This window comes from Rattus norvegicus, chromosome 8, assembly GCF_021556685.1.
Source record: "Rattus norvegicus strain SHRSP/BbbUtx chromosome 8, alternate assembly SHRSP_T2T, whole genome shotgun sequence".
NCBI classification, from domain to species: Eukaryota; Metazoa; Chordata; class Mammalia; order Rodentia; family Muridae; genus Rattus; species Rattus norvegicus.
The window spans coordinates 115,464,989-115,487,612 of NC_141541.1; the positions used below are offsets into that span (position 1 = coordinate 115,464,989).

Sequence of the window (22,624 nt, forward strand, 5' to 3'; positions counted from 1 at the left end):
TAAATGACCTCTGTGTGTCTACTTGATGGCCTAACCCTCGCAACTTAAGCTAGAGCCCATCTTCTTAGAAGAAATGACATACAGATATGAACAGTTGAGTTTCAATGTATAACTGTACTTCCTTGTATACCACTGGTAGTATTACCAGGAAGCTTTTTCCCCCCAAATTATACTGGGCTTAAATCCACTGGGAGTAAACTGCCTGTCATTAAAGCTCCCCAAAGTCTGATCCAGATTGATGGAGTCAATCTGCACCAGCTTTTATTCTTCTCTCTTCTCAGGATTTACTCTCTGCCTGGATACCTGCAGGGATCCCCTCAGAATGAGAAGAAAAGAGACTTTTTACAGAATCCTAAAGGTATTGGGATTTAAGAAATAGATGTTAAAAATAACCTAGATGACAAACATCAACACAGAAGAAAAATAAGGACAAAGGGATGCTATTTCAGTCAAGACTGTAGAGAATCACCTGAGCAAAGGATAGACCTGTGTGCCAGACTTCAGAATAATGGCGTTCCAGCATCAAGAGTGGCAAGACGCTACAGGCCTCGCCCGGATGAGGAAATCACTGCAGTGAACATCCGCAAGCAAAGGCGTCTGAAGGGTTCTGTGGGACGCACGGACACACTGCACTTTCTACAACAAAACTGAGGGAGGGGGTTGCAAGGGTGGAGGGCGGGTACAAGGCGATGGGGAAATAAGTGGGACTGGCGTACATGATGTGTTATTCACAAAGAACCAACAAAAAGGTTTTTGAAGGGGTTGGGGATTTAGCTCAGTGGTAGAGCGCTTGCCTGGGAAGCGCAAGGCCCTGGGTTCGGTTCCCAGCTCCGAAAAAAAGATCCAAAAAAAAAAAAAAAAGGTTTTTGAAAAGAGAATCTTGTGATGACTTTGGGAAGAGCTGTCTTAGTGGAACACTAGAGAAGGATTGCTGTGTGGGAAAAGAGAACTTCAAACAACAAAGCTACAGCTCTCTGAAAAGCACTGTTGTGAATGGAGAGTGATGTATGTATTTTTAGTTAATAGTCACATGTAGTCAAGGAAGGTCTAACCCACATGGACATAGTCAAATGTCTCTTAATAAAGTTACCAAGACAATTACAAGAGATAAGTATGGGACTGGACAATTATCTAAGTGGTTAAGGGCACTTGCTGCTCTTGCCAAAGACCTGAATTTGGTTCCCAATTCTTTTTTTCTTTTTAAAGATTTATTTATTCATTATATATAAGTACACTGTAGCTGTCTTCAGACACACCAGAAGAGGGCATCAGATCTCATTACAGATGGTTGTGAGCCACCATGTGGTTGCTAAGAACTCAGGATCTCTGGAAGAGCAGTCAGTGCTCTTAACCACTGAGACATCTCTCCAGCCTGGTTCCCAACTCTTATTATGTTGAGCAGCTCACAACTGCCTATAATATTAGTTCCATGGATTTAACACCCACCCTTTGCCAGGGGAAACACACATGGCACATACACACATATATGACACAAAAATAACATATACAAATAAATAAACATCCAGGAAGAAGCACAGTAGATTAACAAATAGTACTTAATAATTCATATTAAAAATGAATTTCATCCTTATCTATAACAATTAACTTGAATGAATTACATACTTAAATATTTAACAGGTCAAATTATAAAATAATAGAAAATAAAGTCAAAATACAGGATAAAAAATAAAGTCTTATATCCTGCTGAAATTTATGTTTTCATGTTTAACATACAACTGAAAACACTTTGTGGCCTGAAATTATTAGGAAGATGTTATAAATCACAGGCATGATAAATTTTATACACTATCTCCTTTTTGAAACAGGACGCTAGGATGAAATAATGAGGTACTGAGAAAAAATGTTTACCAAACATCCATCTAAGAAAGAATTGTATTGAGAATATATAAAGAATTCAATTCAATGATATGAAAAATCTATTTAAAAATGGAAAAGGAAGGGTGGAGATGGTTCAATGGTTAAAGTGTTTGTTATGAAAGCAAGATGACAGAGATTTGGATCCGCAGAATCTATATAAATATGCCTCTCCTGTAATTCCAGCCTTAGAAGGCAGAAGGCAGGAACAGAGAATCCCTGAGCAACATGGTTAACTAGACTCTAGTAGGCTCTAGAAACAATTGAGAGAGACTTTGTACTCCTCCCTCAGAGAGGGGGGGGGGAGACAGAAAGAGAGAGACATAGACACAGACAGACAGAGATCTCAACTGATCTCAACCTCAGGCCTCTATACACATATGTTCATCCCCACATACAACTGTACCCACATACATGCAAACACATATACTGCACACACATACACATGGAAAAGACAAAAACATGAAAAAAAAGATTTGAATAGCTCCTTCACCAACGAATGAACAGGAATGAAAAGTAAGTGGGGAAAAATATCATTAAACTGAATAACTGCTTACATTTCTCTGAGGTTTAAAAGTAATTATGGTCACAAGACAAATTGATTCTTGAGATTTTCTTTTTTAAAAAACAGCATCTCATGATATATTCCTGGCTGGGATGGAACTTACTATGTAGAGGAATATTACTGAACTCACAGACATTCACTTCCACTGCCTCCAGAGTTAGAATTAAAGGTATGTGCCAGTAGTGGTATAGCTGGGACTTCAGGTAGAACTATTTCCAATTTTTCTGAGAAACCACCAGATTGATTTCCAGAGTCATACCACTTTGAAATCCCACCATCTATGTACCAGTGTCCCCTTTCTCCACATCTTCTCCAGCGTATGTTTTTGCTTAAGTTTTTGACCTTAGCCTTTCTGATTGGTATAGAGTAGAAGCTCTGGGTCATCATGATTTACATTTCCCTTACTTAGGATGTTGAACATTTTTTTTGTTTTGTTGGACATTTTCATTTACATTTCAAATGTTACTCCCTTTCCCAGTTCTACATTTCTACATTTTCATCTTAAGGCTACTAGCAGAATGCTGGCTTCCAGGCAGCTAGGATGAGGGTCTTAAAGCCCACACCTACAGTGACACACCTACTCCAACAGGGCCAAACCTTTTTATAAACATTTTTTATTGGATTTTTAAATTTTACATTTTAGATGGTATCCTCTTTTCCTGTTTCCCGTCCATAAACCCCTATGCCCCTCCCCCTTCTTTTTTGAGGGTGTTCCCCAACCCATCCACCCAACCCTTCCGACCTCCCAGCCCTGATATTCCCCTGCACTGGGGGTCCAGCCTTGGCAGCATGTAGGGCTTCTCCCCCCATTGGTGCCCAACATAGCCATCCTCTGCTACATATGCAGTTGGAACCATGGCTCTGTCCATGTGCACTCTTTGGATGATGGTTTAGTCCCTGGGAGCTCTGGTTGGTTGGTATTGTTGTTCTTATGGGGTTCTTATTATGGGGTTGCTCCCTCAGCTACTTCACTCCTTTCTCTGACTCCTCCAATGGGGACCCCGTTCTCAGTTCAGTCGTTGACTGTGAGAGAGCTCTAACAGGTTCCTGCCAGCATGCACTTCATGACATCAGCAATATTGTCTGGCTTTGATGGGTGTATGTATATGGGCTGGACCCCCAGGTGGGACAGTATCTGGATAGCCATTCCTTTAGTCTCTCCTCCAAACTTTGTCTCTGTATCTCCTTCTATGAATATTTTTGTTCCCCCTTCTAAGATGGACTGAAGCACCTGCACTTTGGTCATCCTTCTTGAGCTTCATGGGGTCTGTGGATTGTATCTTCAGTAATTTGAGCTTTTGGGCTAATAACCACTTATCAATGAGTGCATACCATGTGTGTGTGTGGTTTTTTTTGTGATTGAGTTACCTCACTCAGAATGATATTTTCTAGTTCCATCCATTTGCCTATGAATTTCATGAAGTCATTGTTTTTGATAGCTGAGTAGTACTCCACTGTGTAGATGTACCATATTGTCTGTATCCATTCCTCTGTTGAAGAGCATCTGGATTCTTTACAGCTTCTGGCTATTATAAATAAGGCTGCTATGAACATAGTGGAGCATCATTTGGGTATATGCCCAGGAGTGGTATAGCTGGGTCCTCAGGTAGTACAATGTCCAATTTTCTGAGGAACCTCCAGACTTATTTTCAGAGTAGTTGTACCAGTTTGCAATTCCACCAACAGTGGAGAAGTGTTCCTCTTTCTCCACATCCTCACCAGCATCTGCTGTCACCTGAGTTTTAGTGTTTCTTGGACATTTGATTCCTCTGTTGAGAATTCTCTGTTTAGCTTTGTAGCCCATTTTTTTAATTGGCGTATTTGGTTTATTGGAGTATAACTTCTTGAGTTTATATATTTTGGATATTAGTCTTCATGAGATGTAGACCTAAAGAACCAGCTATATCACTCCTGAGGATATACCCAAAAGATGTTCCACAATATCACAAGGATATGTACTCCACTATGTTCATAGCAGCTTTATTCATAATAGCCAGAAACTGGAAGCAACCAAATGTCCCTCAACTGAATAATGGATACAGAAAATGTGGTTCATTTACACAACAGAATACTATTCAGTTATTTAAAACAAGGACATCATGAATTTTGCAGGCAAATGAATGGAACTAGAAAATATAATCCTGAGTGAAGTAACCCAGGTCCCAAAGGTCATACATGGTATATACTCACTGATAAGTAGGCATTAGCCAAAAAGTACAGAATACCCATGATATATCTCATAACTTAAGAAGTGAAATAAGGAAGGAGGCCCAAGTGAGGATGCTTCACACTTAGAAGGGGGAACAAAATAATAATGGGAGGCAGAGGGAGGGAGGGACCTGGGTAAGAGAGGGGAAGGGGAGGAGAAAAGGGGGGCAGGATCATGTATGGGATGGAGGAGACAGGAAAGAAACACTCAGGGCCAGGAGAGTGAATGGAAATCTGCAGCTGCCAGGGGTATGGAGCAGGGGTACCTCTAGAAAGTACCAGGGACCTGGGATCGGGGAGGCACCCAGGACTCATTGGGGGTGGCCTTAGCTGAAATGCCCAACAGTGGGGAAATTGAACCCAAAGAGGCCACCTCTAGTCATTAGACAGGGCCCCCAGTGCAGGGATGGGATCACTCACACATCTTCAATTATTTCACAAAAGTGTTTGTGTCCAAATGAAATGCAGGGATCCAACCCATGGGCAGGCACCAAACCCTGACACTATTACTGATGCTATGTTGTGCTTGCATACAGGAGCCTAGCATGGCTGTCCTCAGAGAGGCTCTACCAGCAGCTGACTGAGACAGATGCAGCTAACCATTAGACTGAGTTTCAGGACTCCTATGGAAGATGATCCCATAGGAAGACCAACAGTGTCAACTAACCTGGACTCCTTCCCAGAAGCTCCCAGAGACTAAATATACACACATAGACTGATCCATGGCCCGTGGTACAATATGTAGCGAAGGACTGCCTTGTCTGGCCTCAGAGCAGGAGGATGTGCATACTCCTATAGAGACCTGATGTCCCAGGGAGGGGAGTGTGCAGTAAGAGCACTCTCTCCGAGGCAAAGGGGAGAAGATGTAGGGGGAAGAACTCTGTGAGGGGGACCCTGGGAGGGGGCACCATTTTGAAGTGAATAAATAAATAAATCATAAGAGAATTAAAGGTATGTACTATCACACCTGACCCTACACATAGATTTTGATCAACACCAATATATTCACATGACAGCAACAGGTCATTCTTTCCCTTAAACAACAGGTTAAATATTTTGATTTACTACTTGATCTCTTTCAAGAGAAGAGAGATGATTAGTATTCTTCCCTTTGTTTTGTTGAAATAGGATGTTGACTATTTCCAGATGGCTTGTAACTTGTTATGTAGGTTGGAATATACATAGCAAATCTGTAATGGTCCTCCTGCCTCTGTCTGACCAGTGCTCAAATTATAGGCCTGCACTATGGGTTTCCCTATTTTCTCTCTAGTGAGATATATTACAAGAGAACCCTACATTTAGTTGTCTTTATAACAATGAACTAGGGACAGACACTGTTTGAAATTACATTAATTTCATATCTTAAAACAAGTCTAACAAATTTAAGTCCATAATTTGAATCTGTGACAAGTCTAATGTATCTTTATTTTTTTTTCTTTTTTTCGGAGCTGGGGACTGAACCCAGGGCCTTGTGCTTGCTAGGCAAGCACTCTACCACTGAGCTAAATCCCCAGCCCCGTATCTTTATTTTAAGATCACTTGCTTTTCTGAACATTGTTAACTCCTGAGTGGCACTGCATTCATATACCTCACTGCTGGCAATTAATTCATCCCCACAGCAAAAGCTCTGTGAATGAGGTATACAAAGCAGAGACAAAAATTGCTCATCCTAACTGCAGTCTTTCTTAAAGACTTAGTTTTAGAAATAAATGCAGTTTCCTCAAAGAAAATCAGTTGAATTCTCCCAACGCTTTCAATTTAGTTTTTATGCTTCTTGTCTGGTAGTCACTAGAGAAAGATGCTCACCACTTAGCATCTCTCATGATAACTGGCCAGGTATTTGAAAACTGGCAAGTAGCCCCACGGTTGTCCTACGCTGTATATCCTAACAGATTAGGGCATCTAATATTCCCTCCTAGACTCATTTCTTAACTTAGATCGTTTAGCTTTATTTTTCAAGTTCCTTAAGTTTCTCTTTGCATTAACATGGATAGAGCAAACATACCCAAAGGGTCTGTTTCATAAAAGCAACCAGAGCCCAGTGCCATGGCCTCCAGTTTCATTTTTATTTTCTGCTTTCCTCTTCTCCTCAACAAAATCTTACTGTTTGCAAACACAGGAAAACTAAAGAGCAGAGTTATTTTGGTGGCATCAGAACATGTCTGTAACAAACGCAGGTTCTTCCTACAATCTTCCCAGCCCTTCCCTTTTACTTTTTCAACAAATCTTCACTGACTTTCATCATGTTTTTAGAGCTTGGAATCTAGCACATCCTTTTCCAGGGTCTAGCTGGGTGATTCTCCCTGACCTTCTCCTCCACATGCCCCCCTAAACCAGCCATGTCTGTTTTGGGGTCAACGTCCAGTTCCCTAGATTTTTCAGGTCACCCCTATTTGCATAGCAATTTACCTTTAAGATTTCACCAGGACCCACCCTGCTTACCACTGACCCACACACTGGTGCACTTTACCTAACCTATCCACCCTGTCAGACTACCATACCCTTCTCCAGTTCTAGTCCATTGAATCTGACTCTCCCCTGCATACATCTGAGTATGTTGTCTGGGACTCCATATCTAGTGCCTAGGCCTAGTCTGGCTATTCCTGCTTGCACAATAACTAATTTCTAGACTTCCTCTATTCCCAATCCACATTCTAACTTCACAACCTCCAATACCATACCTAACCTCTTCACACAGTTAGATCTACCCTAGGCACTTCAGGCTTGGACCAGGAGACACATCCTGTATACAAGTTCAGTTCCTTCTGTCCACCTGACTACTTCATTTTACCCAAGCTATTTCCTATATTAGACCCAACTTGCCTACACATCTTTTCTGCCCTATCTATATAATTCTTAAAACAAAGAAGTTCACATACTCAGATCTCATTGCAAATATATGAACAATATGAAAGATCAAACCAATTGGTAGGTTCTCTCTACCAATACTGCAGAAATGTTTGCCAGCACACTCCCAAATTCCTTCTATGAAGTCAGAATCACTCTAATACCAAAATGAGGTAAGGACACAACAACTAAAGAAAACCATAGTCTAGTATCTCTGATGAACCTGCAATACTTATAAACAGAATATGGACATATATAAATATTATTCACCATGAAATGCAGGGATGGTTCACCACATGCTAGTCAATAAATATAATAAACATATAAATGAACTCAAAGATAAAAATCATATGATCATCTCAATGGAGGTAGGAAAAAAGCCCTTGACAAAATCCAACACACCTTTATGATAAAATTACTAGTAATTGTGAATCTACAGCAAAAATAATTCAACATAATAAATGCTATAAACCCACACCCAATCTCATCCAGAAATGGAAAAAACAATCCAAAAATTCATATGGAACCACAAAAGACCCCAGATAGCCAAAACAATTCTGAGATACAAACAAACCAACCAATAAACAAACAAACAAAACAATGCTGGAGGGATTACCACTCCTGACCTTAAAATAAATTACAGAAGCAGAATAATGAGAACAATATAGTACTGGCACAAAAACAGACAAATCGATCAATGGAACAAAACTGAAGACCCAACATGAGTATCCATAAATTCAGGCATTAAATATTTGACAAAGATGCCCCCCAAAAAGTGTGTGTGTGTGTGTGTGTGTGTGTGTGTGTGTGTAGGGGGAAGCATCTTTAACAGATGCTGCTGGGAAAATCGGATGTCCACATGCAGAAGAATGAAACTAGGCCAGTAACTATCACTTTGCATGAAAATTAACTCCAAATGGATCAATGACCCAAATGTGAAGTCCAAACAATGACATTGGTAGAAGAAAGCAAACAGAAGGACTCTCCCACATGATACAAGTGTAGAAAAGAACTTTCTGAACAGGGCTCCATTTGCCCAAAAACTAAAACCAATAATAGATCAGAAGGACCTCATAAAATTAAAAATCTTGGGGTTGGGGATTTAGCTCAGTGGTAGAGCGCTTGCCTGGGAAGCGCAAGGCCCTGGGTTCGGTCCCCAGCTCCGAAAAAAAGAACCAAAAAAAAAAAAAAATTAAAAATCTTCTGTGTCACTAAACAACTAAGTGAGTGGAAAGGAAGTCCGCAGAGTGAGAATTGTTGCCAGCTGTACATCTGACAGATGAATATTCTCAATTATAAAGAATATAAAAACCAAAAAAAAACCCTAAGGCTAAAAATTCAAGTGACCTCTTCAATAAAAGGCCAGTACCTAATAAGAGAGTTCACAAAAGCTGGGGCTGTGTGGAGGCTAAGAAATATATCAAAATGTGTTCACAATCCCTAGTGATTAAGGAAATACAAATCAAATCAACTTTCAGAATTCATTTTGCCCCAGTGAGAATGGCAAAGATTAACAAAACAACCAACAACAAATGCTGGAAGGGGTTTAAGGGAAAGGGAACCCTCCATCATTGTTGGTGGGGCAATCATGTGCAGCCACTACGGAAATCACTCCTTGGTATATGCCACATTCTACTCTGCAGACACTTATTCCCCCATGCTCACAGCTGCTCTATTCAAATAGCTAGGAAATGGAAAAGGAAACAACCTAGAAGTCATCCTTCAATGATAACTAGATAATGAAACTGTGGCACAGCTCTTCTATGCGGTACCCAGAGAAATATCAGAGGCTTCTAGCTCCAAATCTTCTGGGTGTGTGTGTGTGTGTGTGTGTGTGTGTGTGTGTGTGAGAGAGAGAGAGAGAGAGAGAGAGAGAGAGAGAGAGAGAGAGAGAGAGAGAGAGAGAGAGAGAGAATATACATACGTATCCTGGAATAACTACAGAAATCAGGAAAATAAAAAGGGACTGTTCCTTGGATAGGTGAGTTGAGGAGCAATAGAGAGATCACAAGGCTGCAAGTGATCTGACTGGGAAAGGAGGGGAGTTCTAAGTAGGGAGGGGGAGAGAGATAAATACAGAAAGAGGAGTGATGAAGGTAAAAATAACAGTAAGGATATTTGATAAACTCATAAAGAATACTATTAACTATCTACCTAAATACTGAAATGCATATGTCTGTGTATAAGCATAAGTTTATATATTTATATATGAATACATAGTTTAAACAGTATTTTCTCATCTGAGTTGACAGTGTTCCTTTGAAGATTCAAAGATGACAAGATGAGGAATGTAAAGCCCTCCTCTGGAGGTGTTGGTCAGGGTTGTCCAAAAGACACTGTACTATTGCTCTAAACACTGTAGGCTACTGCTTTTATCCTTTGCTGTTTCCACTGAGGCAGAAAGTAAGTCTCTACTGCTGAAGATACCATGCACAGAGTTCACAGACCCGATTTGGAGCTGACCTGAATGGCTTCTCCCTGAGAATTAGCTTTCATGATACCAGAAGCTATGCAAGCTTCCAAAGGAGAAAATTAACCAACAGTTTTACATAGCTCTGATGTCTATGAACTACAACTAGCATGTCACAATAACCCTATGGGTACAGTAGTGGCAGGCATACTTTCCCCCTCCAATATAATATTGGCACACACACTTTGGTGATAACTAACAACTCCCTAATCAGATGTAAGACCTGCTTAGCAAGAGGGAAACAGAGCTGGTACTGGAAACCTAGCACACTACCCAGGCTTGTGAAGTCATTGATCTTAAAAAAGAACCTACAACCACCACTTTACTAAACAAACATAATCCCTACCTACATCTTAAATACTATCCTTATACCCACAGATAAGTGTGGTCCTCACCTCTCATCATCTCTTTGCAACAAACATAGAGACCATTACCAATCAAAATGCCAGGTTATAGAGCACAGCCCCAATACATACATTTGCAAAACAATTTCCAAACCTAAAGCTCAGGGAACACTGCAGAAAGAGCAGAGAAGGTCAGGAAGCTTGCTGTGAAGCTGTGTCTCCTAGTCATGAGACATTCATAAAGTCTTACTAACATGAGTGAGTAGACATAAGCTAATCAAATACAACAACAGAATGTTAAAGTGGTGAAGGAAAGAATACAAGGCCCCAACCCTTAACAAAGAACACAGACAACTACGGATTGCCGAGAATGGGAGAAATAGTCTTTCCCAGAGAAAACATCAATTAGTTACTCAATACCAACATACATAAGTAGCATACAGACTCAGCAGGTTGTATTGGGGCGGGGGGGAGCGCGCGCACGTGTTTGCGTGCATGTGTGTGCACACATACATATAGAACAACATGAATTTAAAAAAGAACAAGGATGGATATACAGGATGTTTTGGAGAGAGAAAAAGGAAGGCAGAAATGATATAATTATAATCTCAAAAAAATTAGTTTAAAAATCAACGTTAAGCTAGAAACATAAAAACAAAATTATTCTTTATCAAGTTTCTGAGTCTAATAAGACACAAAGAGAAGCCAAAAGCAGAAATATAATGTAAAAGTGCTACACACAGTAAAGGGACTCTGGCCAGCCCAGTCTGGAAAACATGGCCTTACGCTTCCTCCCAATTCCCTCTGCCATAAGATTACATTCCTAAAGCTAGCCACCAAGGTCTATTCCCTTATTTGGCCACTTCCTCCTCCAAAGGTCGACTATGACTACCAAGCTTCAGTTATCAAAGCATTCAAGTTCATATGCTCAATTAAAATTAAACACTTCATCTTAAAACAGGGTTTCCTCCTTTTTCTTTACAAACTGCCATTTGCCTATGGCCACATCTGTCTCCCATCCATCCAGAGGTAGTTTTTTTTTTTTGTCCCCTGTCCCCTCTCTTATTCCCTTCCCCCTCTATCTTGTCTTTTTTTCTCCTGTCTTAGTCTCATTCCCTGCTCTCTGTCCCCTTAGGGCAAATAAATCTCCCTTGTGCTGAGAACTTTGTTTTGGGGTCCTGAGCAAATAGTTTTCCTTTCACAAAGAAAGGGGTAGACTAACTGCTGGGGAGAAAACAGGCAGTCACAAAGAAGTATTCAAACATGCTCCTGAACCACCACTAGCCTTTTATCACTTGGCAAGTAGTAATGGCAACAAGAAAAGGATTTGAAGAGACTACAGTCAAGAGACCCTGAAGTATGCTGTAGCTTGTCCCATGAGGATGCTCAGAGCATGAGTTTAAAAGGCACTGGGAAGCCAGAGGGTAATCAATGGTGTTGTACAGCATTGTAAAATCATATATGAGGGTTCTTCAAACTTGCTTATTATGACTAGTTGGAAGCTTGTTTTAAGTATGTATCTTGGGGTACCACCTCAGGTATTCTACAGCAGAATCCCTTCAAAAGATGAACCCTGAATGTTGTTTAACAATTTGTATTTTAAAAATTGTTGGGGGCTGGACAGATGGTTCAGTGGTTAAGAGAAGTGACTGCTCTTCCAGAGGTCCTGAGTTCAAATCCCAGAACAAAACCCTCTGTAATGTGATCTTGGTACCATCTTTGGCATAAAAGCATATTCAGGCAGAACACTGTATATATAATAAATAAACAAATCTTTAGAAAATTATTAGGCATGGTAACTTTAAATAATATTTAAGTCTTAGCTCAGTCTTGAAAGCTCAACCCTGAGAAGCAGCACACAATTATAAGTGTTTAGAATGGTGTCACAGACAACATGGAAGTCAGGTTAGTGACATAGGAAACCATGTCAATCCCAACAAGCCACTGTGTAGTTTTAGGACTAAAGAGAACAGATCTGAGATATATTTAAGGAGACAGAGTTGAGAGAGTTGACCATATTTAGCAATTGGCTGGATGTGGCAGAGTCAACCAAAGAGGTTATAAAGAAGAGAGGCAGAAAATTCATATACATGTTGAATTTGAGGTGTGGGACATGTAGGTGAACAGAAAACCCCAGCCTGAAGTTCAGCAAAAATGTAGATTATATTCTAGTATGAAAACACGTTAGCTAGCCTATCACCTATATGGGACACTTCAGTTCCTCTAAATACGAAGTCTATGCCCACTTCCTACTCCAATACTTGTGGAGGCACCTCATCTATTGACAGGACAAGGACACAGCAGCTGCACTAAAAGAGAGAAATAATGGTGGCTCCTTATTTAGAATATACTCTTGAATGCTAAACAATGCCAGAAAACAAGTTATTTTAATTTTTTCTAAGGGAATGACATATGAGTATATCTCTTATTATAAACTTATAGTTATTATAATACTTCTGTAATTATAACAACTGCCTTTATTTGCTCTTTAGAAATCATATACTTCTTATGAAAATTAACTCAACAGCAGCTTACTGATCAATTATGTTGTGGCTATAGTTACTTATACTCATGAATAATTAATTCTCTTCCCTCAGGATCAAGCTCCTGGCTGCAACAGTACACAGATGAGTCAAAAGTCATGGAACAAGGTGAGGCTCAGCTGACAGGACCACACAATGCTAAGTCATTTATCTTTGTAATCTCCAACATCCACAGCAGTGTACAGAGCAGCCAAGTTACCTTGTGAGCTACATGGTATGATAATGAAGATTTAAAATTACTTTTATGTCTGTTAGCTAAAAGTTAAGCAATCTAAAGTAGCGACAGAAAAGTAAACACACTGGCTCTTGATAAGAGAGAGGGGGGGGAGGTGTGGAGGGGCAGGGAGGCAGGGAGGCAGGGAGGCAGGGAGGCAGGGAGGCAGGGAGGCAGGGAGGCAGGGAGGCAGGGAGGCAGGGAGGCAGGGAGGCAGGGAGGCAGGGAGGCAGAAAAGCAGTGTTAGAAGAGAAGTTGTCCCTTTAATTCTGGGACAGACCTTTTGCCTCATATAAATGCATCCTTCCTAGACAAATGCTTTACAGTGTCTCCAAGTAATCTAGACATGGCAATGCAGAACAAAATGCTAAAAGAACAGATGAGCAAATGATAAATAAATGATGAAGAAAACAATTTAGCTAAGACGTCTTTAATCATACAGAATCCTATACTCTCAAATTTCCTGAGTATATACAAGCAAGCAATCAAGTACTAACCCAGAAAGAATAACATACTTAAAAAATCACTATCATTGATAATGTCATCTAACTTTTCCTATTTATTTAGTTATATTTTTATTTCTTCAAATAGGGTCTCACTAGTACAGACTAGCCTAGAACTCACTATGAAATCAAAGCTGGCCTAAAAGTCTCAGCAATCCTCTTGCCCTCACTTCTCATGAAGTGGGATTACAAGTGTGAGCCACCACATTAAGTTTTTTGTTCTCTTCAAATTTATTTACTATAAAACTGAAGATTTACACAAATGCTAAAGTATGGCTGGTGCCTTTTATAAAAGGTCATGTTCTAAATAATCATGGCATTTCCTATTGATATATAGTAACCGGAAAAAGACAATCTCAAAAACTTATTCTATCCATAAAGAAGATAAATTAAACTTCAAACATTTAACCTCCAGAGTTCAATGTACAAGGCTTTTATATAACACAGTGAAATGAAACAAATATACCCCTCTTCCATCATAAGGTGAATGGGTTTGCTTCACCATGGACCTTTACTATGTGTAGCCTCACTGTAGGAGAAAATCAATCATAATTTGGAGCTATTAACTAAACTAAACTCGTTTTTTGTTTAAGTTGATTATATTCAGTGTTTAGTGTAATAATGATGCTAACACACTTTTCACTTGTCAGAGTTAATATGGATTGTTAGCGCCTGGTGAGATGGCTTAATGGTAAAAAGCCCTTGCTATTCTTGCAAGAGGATCCAGGTCAGTTCACAGAAAGCACATGGTAGATTGCAAAACCCCATAAATCCACTTTCAAAAAACCTGACAATCTCTTCTGGCTTCCATAGGCACAAGACATGCATGTATATACTCACATATATTCATTAGAAATATTGTCAATTTGACAAAATTTACAATCACCTATGTCACAAATTCTGGGAATGCTTATGAGATTCTAAACTGAATAAAGATGGGAAGATACACGTTTACTATGAGCTGAGCCAGTCTAAGGACTGGGGTCCTAGGAAAAGTAAAAAGCAGAGAGTGAGCTGAGCATAACCATTTCTCTTTCTCTGATTCCTTCCCACAGATACAAGGTAACAGGCTGCCTCATACTCAATCTGCCATGCCTACCCAAGCATGATGCGTTGCATCTTCAAACTGTGAGCTAAAATAATCCCTTCCTCCCTTTAATTGTTTTTTGTTGGGTATTGTATTATAGCAACAAGAAAAGTAACACATCCTTAATTTAAAATTTTTGGTGATATTATTTTAAAACATTACAGTAATACAGCTAATTACACTATTAAAAACAAGATTCTGGCCTACCTGGTTTATCCAAAGCATGTACTCATTTAAACTGTCCTTCATATTATAGTAGTTAAATGGTAAATTAAGACTTAGATTGCAAATAGTGACTTCCAGGATAAGACATCACATCCTCTGTGTTCTGAGGGACAAGGAGAAAGGAATATGATCTGGTATTGGAAGGGGAAAAAAGGACTAAAGCCCTGAAGGCCAACAGAAAGAATGGAAACCCTGTAGGAGGACCAGCAGTCTCAATTAACCTGGACCCCTGAGATCTCTCAAACACTGGATCACCAACCAGGCAGACACACCAGCTGAGATGAGGCCTCCCACACGATCCTGGGTCTGGGTTCATCAGAGAAAATGTACCTAACCCTCAAGAGACTGGAGGCCCCAGGAATTTTAGTGGTCTAGTGGGGTGGGTGGGGTGGGGATATCCTTGTGGAAACGGGGGAAGGTTATGGGATATGGGGGGGGGTTAGACCGGGAGGGTAATAAAATATGTAGTGTAAAAATAAATTAATTAGGGGTTGGGGATTTAGCTCAGTGGTAGAGCGCTTGCCTAGCAAGCGCAAGGCCCTGGGTTCAGTCCCCAGCTCTGAAAAAAAATTAATTAATTAATTAAAAATTAAAAAAAGAATTAGAATAAAGAGAAGGACATCAGAAAATGTAAGAGGTGGTAAGAGGTAATTAAGACAGCTGAAACAAGCAAAAACAAACGGGTTATGGAGAAAAGCAGAAAATATCTCACAGCTACAATGCCACCTTGCTAGGGTGTGGGGAGATGGCAAAGTTAAGAATATAAGGTGAACCAGGTAATCTTGGTAGCAGCAGACTGGCCTTCCTGGACATAGAGTAAATACACAATTCTCATAAGCCTTAAATTCACTGGGGGAATTTGGTTAACAGCTACTACTCCTCTTGGCAGTCCAGCACTAGAAAAGAAATCCTTTTTTAACTTGTCACATATTGGAAGTGCTGTATCTGGACACCATCTTGAGTTGGGGCCTGCCTACATTTGAGATTAGTAAATTTTGGGACTTGAATGCAAGGAAGAATTCAACTTGGGGAGCCTTAGGGATATACTGCCAAGGTGTTTGGTTGGGATGGCTACAATAAACAACCAAGGAGGAAAGGACTGTCTGATAGGATTAGACTGAGTTTAGGCTGTAGGGGGCTTGGGCTGTGAAGGGTATGGAGGTCAGTGAACATGAGTGTTAATGTGTAAAAGAATGATAGAGGTGGGTGGTGACACATGCCTTTAAAACCAATACTAGGGAGGCTGAGGCACAAAGCCAGCCTGGTCTACAGATCATGTCCCAGGACAGCCAGGAACACAGAGAAATCCTGTCCTGAAAAACCTAAACAAACAAACGAATGAATACATAAATAATGACATATATATTAAGGCAGTAGAGGCATCTGTGTGGATCCAGTGATAATACTCGACAGTCTATGGTATCTAAGTATTCAGTAACAGGAGTCAGTTCAATTTACATAGTTTAAGGCTGTTGTGTATGTTTGATGTCGGGAGTTTGGGGGTTGTGAGCAGCTCTGGAGCCTGTGGGATTAGCATTTGTTCAGGAATATCAATGTTTGAAGAGTTTAACAGTTTTGGTGATTGTACAGCTTCCAGGAGGATTTGTCATCCATTACCAGTGTGTAACTGAGGTCTTAGAAGTCAGAGCCTGAGGAAGCCTGCAACTGACGCCATTCGTTTGGGTATTGCTCAGTGGGTATTAATTTCATGGAACCTAAAAAGTATACACAGCACCTTATTTTTACATTCCAAGTTTTAAAAGTAAATGTTCTAAAAAAGTATTATAACTATATTATGAACAATCTATATCCAATATTTTTAAACTACATTCTAGATGGAGTAGTTTGACTAAATATTCAACAGGTATCTTAATTCAGTTCTTGTAGACAAAGGTTCTTAACCTTTCTTACACATTAGACTCATGTAAGTTCTGATTTAACTGTCCCAGACAATGGCATGGGTATTGGCAACTGGGAACTGAAATGAATGCGCAGAAAAGGTAAGGATACTGGCATAAGCTGGGTATGGCACAGCCTGTAATCCTAGCATTTGAAAGAGAAGCAGGAAGATGGTTAGTCAGAGGCAAGCAGGGTGTAGTGAAATGCTGTCTTAACAGCAATATAAGAGAAAATAAAACCTTTTGTCTAAACCCTGTTCTTTTAAACATGCCCTTTCCTTTTACATTACTGTTATAATAGACTCAACAGGCACCCAATAGTCAATTGTCACTTCTCTTACTTCTACGGCAATGTCACTTGAATGTATATCTTTATGACCATTTTCAATGCATAACTTATAAGCTATTAGTATGCCTCTGTTTTTCTAAACACGATGGCATAGTTTATTTATAGTCATACATACAAATCTAAAGATGTGACCATCACTTTGCTTATGTAGCTACCCTATAAACCATGTTACAGAATGCTACTGGCCCTCCAACACTTTGAAATTATATTTTCTTTTTCCCCCTCATACTTTTTGCTTTGGGTAACAAACAATAATTGTGGGTTCCTGGTTAACTGCTAAAGACATATCTAGTCTTGAAGTTTCCTATCATTTGTGCTATTTCCACATTCTTACCTATTCCACAGTTAGTTACTTTAATACTTGTTATCTCTCCTTTTATGGCACTAGGCCTGCCCTGCACTATGCTGACATTCTCATCAGTTCCTAGATGCTGGGGTCATGGGGTGGTAAGCTGTCATTAGGGGTTGACTGAACCCCAAGTTTACACATGCTAAGCATGTGCTCCACTACTGAGCTACACACTACCCTCACAGTACCCTATCTTTGCTTTTAGACACTGTTCAATATATTCCTCAAAATGAGTCTTAATGCACTGGCTGATCAGAACTGAGTATCTAGAGTGCTTCCATTTTCATGTGAGGATTCAGATATTCACTTTTAAAAGTCTTGTTCTGTCTTGAGACTTTTTTCTTTTCTTTTCTGTGTTTGTTTGTTTGTCGGATGACAGTCTTCCTGTGTCACCCAAGTTTGCTTCAAACTTATGTTTCCCCTGCCTCTGGTTGTTTTTTGTTTGTTTGGTTGGTTTTGGTATTTTTCAAGACAGATGTATGTCTCACTTTGTAGCTTTTAGCTGTCTTAGAACTCACTAGGTAGACCAGTCTGGCCTTGAACTCACAAAGATCTGTCTACCTCTGCTCCCCAAATGCTGGGATTAAAGGTGTGCACCACCAGGCTGCTTCTTTCTCTGTATCTTGAGTGCTGGGATTACATCATGTTCCATCACACCCAGCTGACGTGGTCTTTAATAACTGAAGATCTAAGGTCTGACAGATTTTTTTTACACTACTTGGGGAAGAGAAATGCATGTTCTAGTTTGTTGAGAAAATTCTCTCCTTTCACAAAACCACCTCCAATCACTAGTATATGTGTCTTAGGAAACCCAGGTACAGAGACCTTTAAGCACTAAAATTCCAAAGACAATAGACATAGGCCTTAAACTTGTTTCTTTAAGTACCAGGTCTCAGAAAAACATGAATTAGTTTAAATCTCTTCTAGCAAAATATATTTTAATAACAACAAACCGTCTAAATTCACAAAACTTTTAAACCCTGATGACTTGACTTTAATATTTATATTTTCATACAAGTATTCTTTAATAGTTTTTCAAATTTGACATTTAGTCTAGGAGACATTGTGATTACAGGCAGGAATGAGGACTCACTTAAATCATTCTGCCTATGACTCTGGGAAAGGAGAGAATGTCTTAATATAAATCTAACCAGATTCTAGAGTGCTACTCTTTCAACTATAGACTTCACACTGGGAGTCCATCTTGTTAGATTATAGCAAGTTTGTTCATCTCATCTGCTCATCTCATTTCAAGTTTAGTAACATCTTTATTTGCATAAATCATATTCTCAGAAAAAAGAACTTAAGGGAAATTAGTCTGTGCTATGATTTAGACACTGAATCTCATACAAAGACCTATATGTTGAAGACATGTCTCTTAGAGTAGTGATATTAAGAGGTCCTGTGGACCTTAAAAGGTTGGAACCTAAGTACTTTTAAGGGATGTGTCCTCTTGATACCCTTCCTGGCAACTGAATTTTCTGAACTTAGGTCAGAAGAGTCATTCTGCTCTAATTTATGCTCTGTGCATAGAAGTTAAATTTTCTTTTAAAGAACAAAAGACTTTAAAAAAAAACATCTGAGTTTAAACTGTTTTTATCCCTATCTGTAGAATGAGACATCGACTCCTTTTTACACTGACTGCCATTGTCTGTCCCACTTCAGCAGTGGACTCAGAACATAGAGATGATAAACACAGGACAGCAGCATCTGATCTTACTCATGGATGAAAAAAGGCAAACTTTTCACAATAGGCCACGGGACATATCTAAAGTCAAAGTTTCACTGTATGTCTTGTTTTTCTGGATGTCTCTGACTTAAATGTTTCTAAGTAAGATCTGATACTGAACACAGAAGAACATATAAAGATGGCCTGGCAACTAGTAGAGAAAATACTGAGCTTTTAAAGCCAATTTGCATTCCTTTGTCTTAACTTTCTGATTGGAATTATATGAAAAATACAATAATGAGACAATAAAAATAATAGAATTATACAAAATACATTTAATATACAAGTCTCAGATCCCTAGCTTGTGTGAGAAGAGGGGAGTGAAGTAAAGAAAAGGGGTGATGCTCATAAATACCAAAGGCAGGATAGTTCCTGTCTTACTCCTGCTAGAACTCAAAGGAAATTTCCCTGAGATTTTGAGAAATGGGCTAGAGCCCATGTCCCAGAACAGTTAAGATAGCTAGAGTTTACCAGGACTTAACTAATGGTCTATAATTATCTGCCTGAGTGCTGGCAGATAAGCTCTGGTTGCATTGTAACACCTGGCCTCTTTTGCAGAGGGACATAAAATGTTAACTTTTATAAACAGGCTTCTCCAAAAAGTGCATGCTGACAGGAAACTAATATAACTGTCTGCTGAGAGGCTGTGCCAGAGCATGACAAATACAGAGGCAGATGTTCATGGCCAACCAATGAAGTAAGAATGGGGTCCCCATTGGAAGAGTTAGAGAAAGGACTGAAGGAGCTGAAGGGGTTTGCAACCCCGTAAGAATAATAATACCAACCATCCAGAGCTCCCAGGGACTAAACCACTACCCAAAGGGAACACATGGACTGACCCATGGCTCCAGCTGCATATGTAGCAGAGGATGACCTTGTTGGGCACCAACGGGAGGAGAAACCCTTGGCCCTGCCAAGAATGGACCCCCCACCCCCCCCCAGGGTAGGGGAATGTCAGGGCAGGGAGGCAGGAAGGGGCCAGTGGATGAGTGGAGAACACCCTCATAGAAGAAGGGGGGGGATAGGATGGGGGTTAATGGACAGGAAACTGGGAAAGAGGATAACATTGAAATGTAAATTTTAAAAGTCAAATAAATAAATAAATAAAAATAAATGGAAAAACAAACAAACAAACAACAACAATAACAAAAAGGGCTGCTTTCCTATAATTTTAAATGAAAATTTCTCTCTGGTAGCTATTGAGTTCTCAGGCCCAAATTATCTCTTTTAAGCAGAAAGCTTAATTCTCAGACAGAGCCCTCTACTTCAATTACAGAAGTAGCTGATTTATTTTTTTTAAAAAGTATGTTACACAAGGATATTTTGAATGCTGAGCAAACTCTAGAAGGATATGAGGATGTTTTAGTTCTCTTTGCACAGCATCCGTATAAAGATGGGTAGCATAAGGGTTTACATGTGATAATCAAGATAGGTAAATTTCTGAGGACAAGGTCTTACTCTTGAGACCCAACTACAATGTCTGACATAGAAAAGATTTTGTAGGGAATGTCAAGTGCATGATAAAACAAACACTGGCACCTTGTGACTTCTGAAGACTGCTAAATTTACAGAAATTCGGTAAAAATACCTGGGCATTATAAAACCATACACAGACACACAGCGGTACAGAGAAAATAATCAATGATACTCTTTTGTAAATAAGAAAATTCACATATTAGAAAAGATAGGTACTATTCTGATGAGCTGCTGGGGGTGTGGGTGCTACTCAACTGGGCACAGAAAGCAGAGGAAGAGTGTCAAACCAAGAAGAATTATTCTTACCCTAGATTTCATAGAGTTCGTCTTTTGGGGACTTACCTGGAATATCCCACACATCTTTTTCTGTCTTTCCCCTGTAGGAATGCCTACCTCATCACTGTACTTTGGAAGTATATAACTTTTTCATAAGTTCACAGCTCACGATAAATTTTGGCATAGGATGAATTATTTCTCAAGTCTCACCATATTCTAGTTTAGATATTTAGAAGTGATTTGGGATTTCAGAGTTGATGGTAGAACAAAGAATTCTGTTGGGACGAAGTGAATGTATTTTATATGTCAGAAAGATATTCATTAGGGGTGACAGGGACAGAAGGTTATAAACCATGTCACTGTTATTCTCAAATTACTACTGAAATTCTAAGTCTATATAAGGAGTTGGGGACTTTAAGAGGTAGTTAAACATGAAGGTAGAACCCTCAAGAGGGAGGGCTGGAGAGGAAGCTGATTAGTTAAGAGCACAGAGAACATGAGTAAACTTGGCAACACCCATATGGGGTAACTCACAACTGCACATAACTCCAGATGCAGGGATCTAACACCTCTAGTGTCCATGGCACCTGCATACAGGTGCACATGCCCATATACATACATTCATACATACATACATACATACATACATACATACATACGCCCACAAATACATACATACATAATACATATACATACAAAAATATTTTAAAAAGAAGGAATGAGAGTGGCAGGGGAAGGGAAGACATATTTCTCTTTCAGTCATGTGAAATTATATATATAAGGTGGTCGTCTGTAAACGTGAACAAATGCTACCCCCAAGCACTGGCTGAGCTGGCGCCTTCACAATCTAGCTTTCAGGACTGTAAGAAATATAACCCCTCCAGTCTATGGCTTCTGACATGGAAGGCTGAGTTAAGATGTAATGCCCAAACAATAAAAAAAATCAAAATAATTATTTGCTCAAAAATATTTATGAAATAAAATCTGTCACTGTCTTTATCTATACAACCCTAGCTACAATCCCACCAGTCTTATCAACTGTAGATGCTATCACTACTCATACTGCATGATCATTAGTCTAACAAAATTATTTATATGCTAAAGGGGAGCAGTGCTTTATTTTTTGTCTAGATCAGAGCACTGTACAGCGTGCAAATTAATATTTTCTTTCACATGGTTTTAACTTTCACTAACAAAATTGTATATGTAACATATAATTCTAAAAGTAAATTAAAAGGACCCCCAAAACTCCCAAAAATAAAAGCTACATTAAAGTACTCCATTGACAAGAAAACTTCCAAGTAATATAAAGTACCCCAAGATTTTTTTTCTCTTGGCTCCATTTAGTAAATGACCACAGAGAAATGTCTGAATTCTCTAAAATGTTATTTTGGCTACAAATGGCACCTTACGCTAACAGGTCTTTGTGCCCTCTATACAAAAGGAAGCCTAGGGTCTCCTTTATGTTCCTTATCGTGGAGTCAGCAGGCAGCACTGCAGTTACTGAGCTCACAGACCCACAGCTCTGCCAAAACAATCTACTGAGAAGCAGCTGCTTTGTTGCCTCTTTCCAAACCAAAGCAAAAGTGAGTGGCAATGCCAGGCCTCTCACAGGGCTTCAACGGCACCGCACTGAGGGCTGAAGCTGCCTCAGATGTTTTCTCTG

At 39.6% G+C, this 22,624-nt stretch overlaps 1 protein-coding gene across 14 annotated transcripts in view; it reads right to left on the reverse strand.

Moving 5' to 3' along the window:
* Dock3 (dedicator of cyto-kinesis 3) overlaps positions 1 to 22,624 on the reverse strand; it is a 355,025-nt gene that overhangs the window by 162,413 nt on the left and 169,988 nt on the right.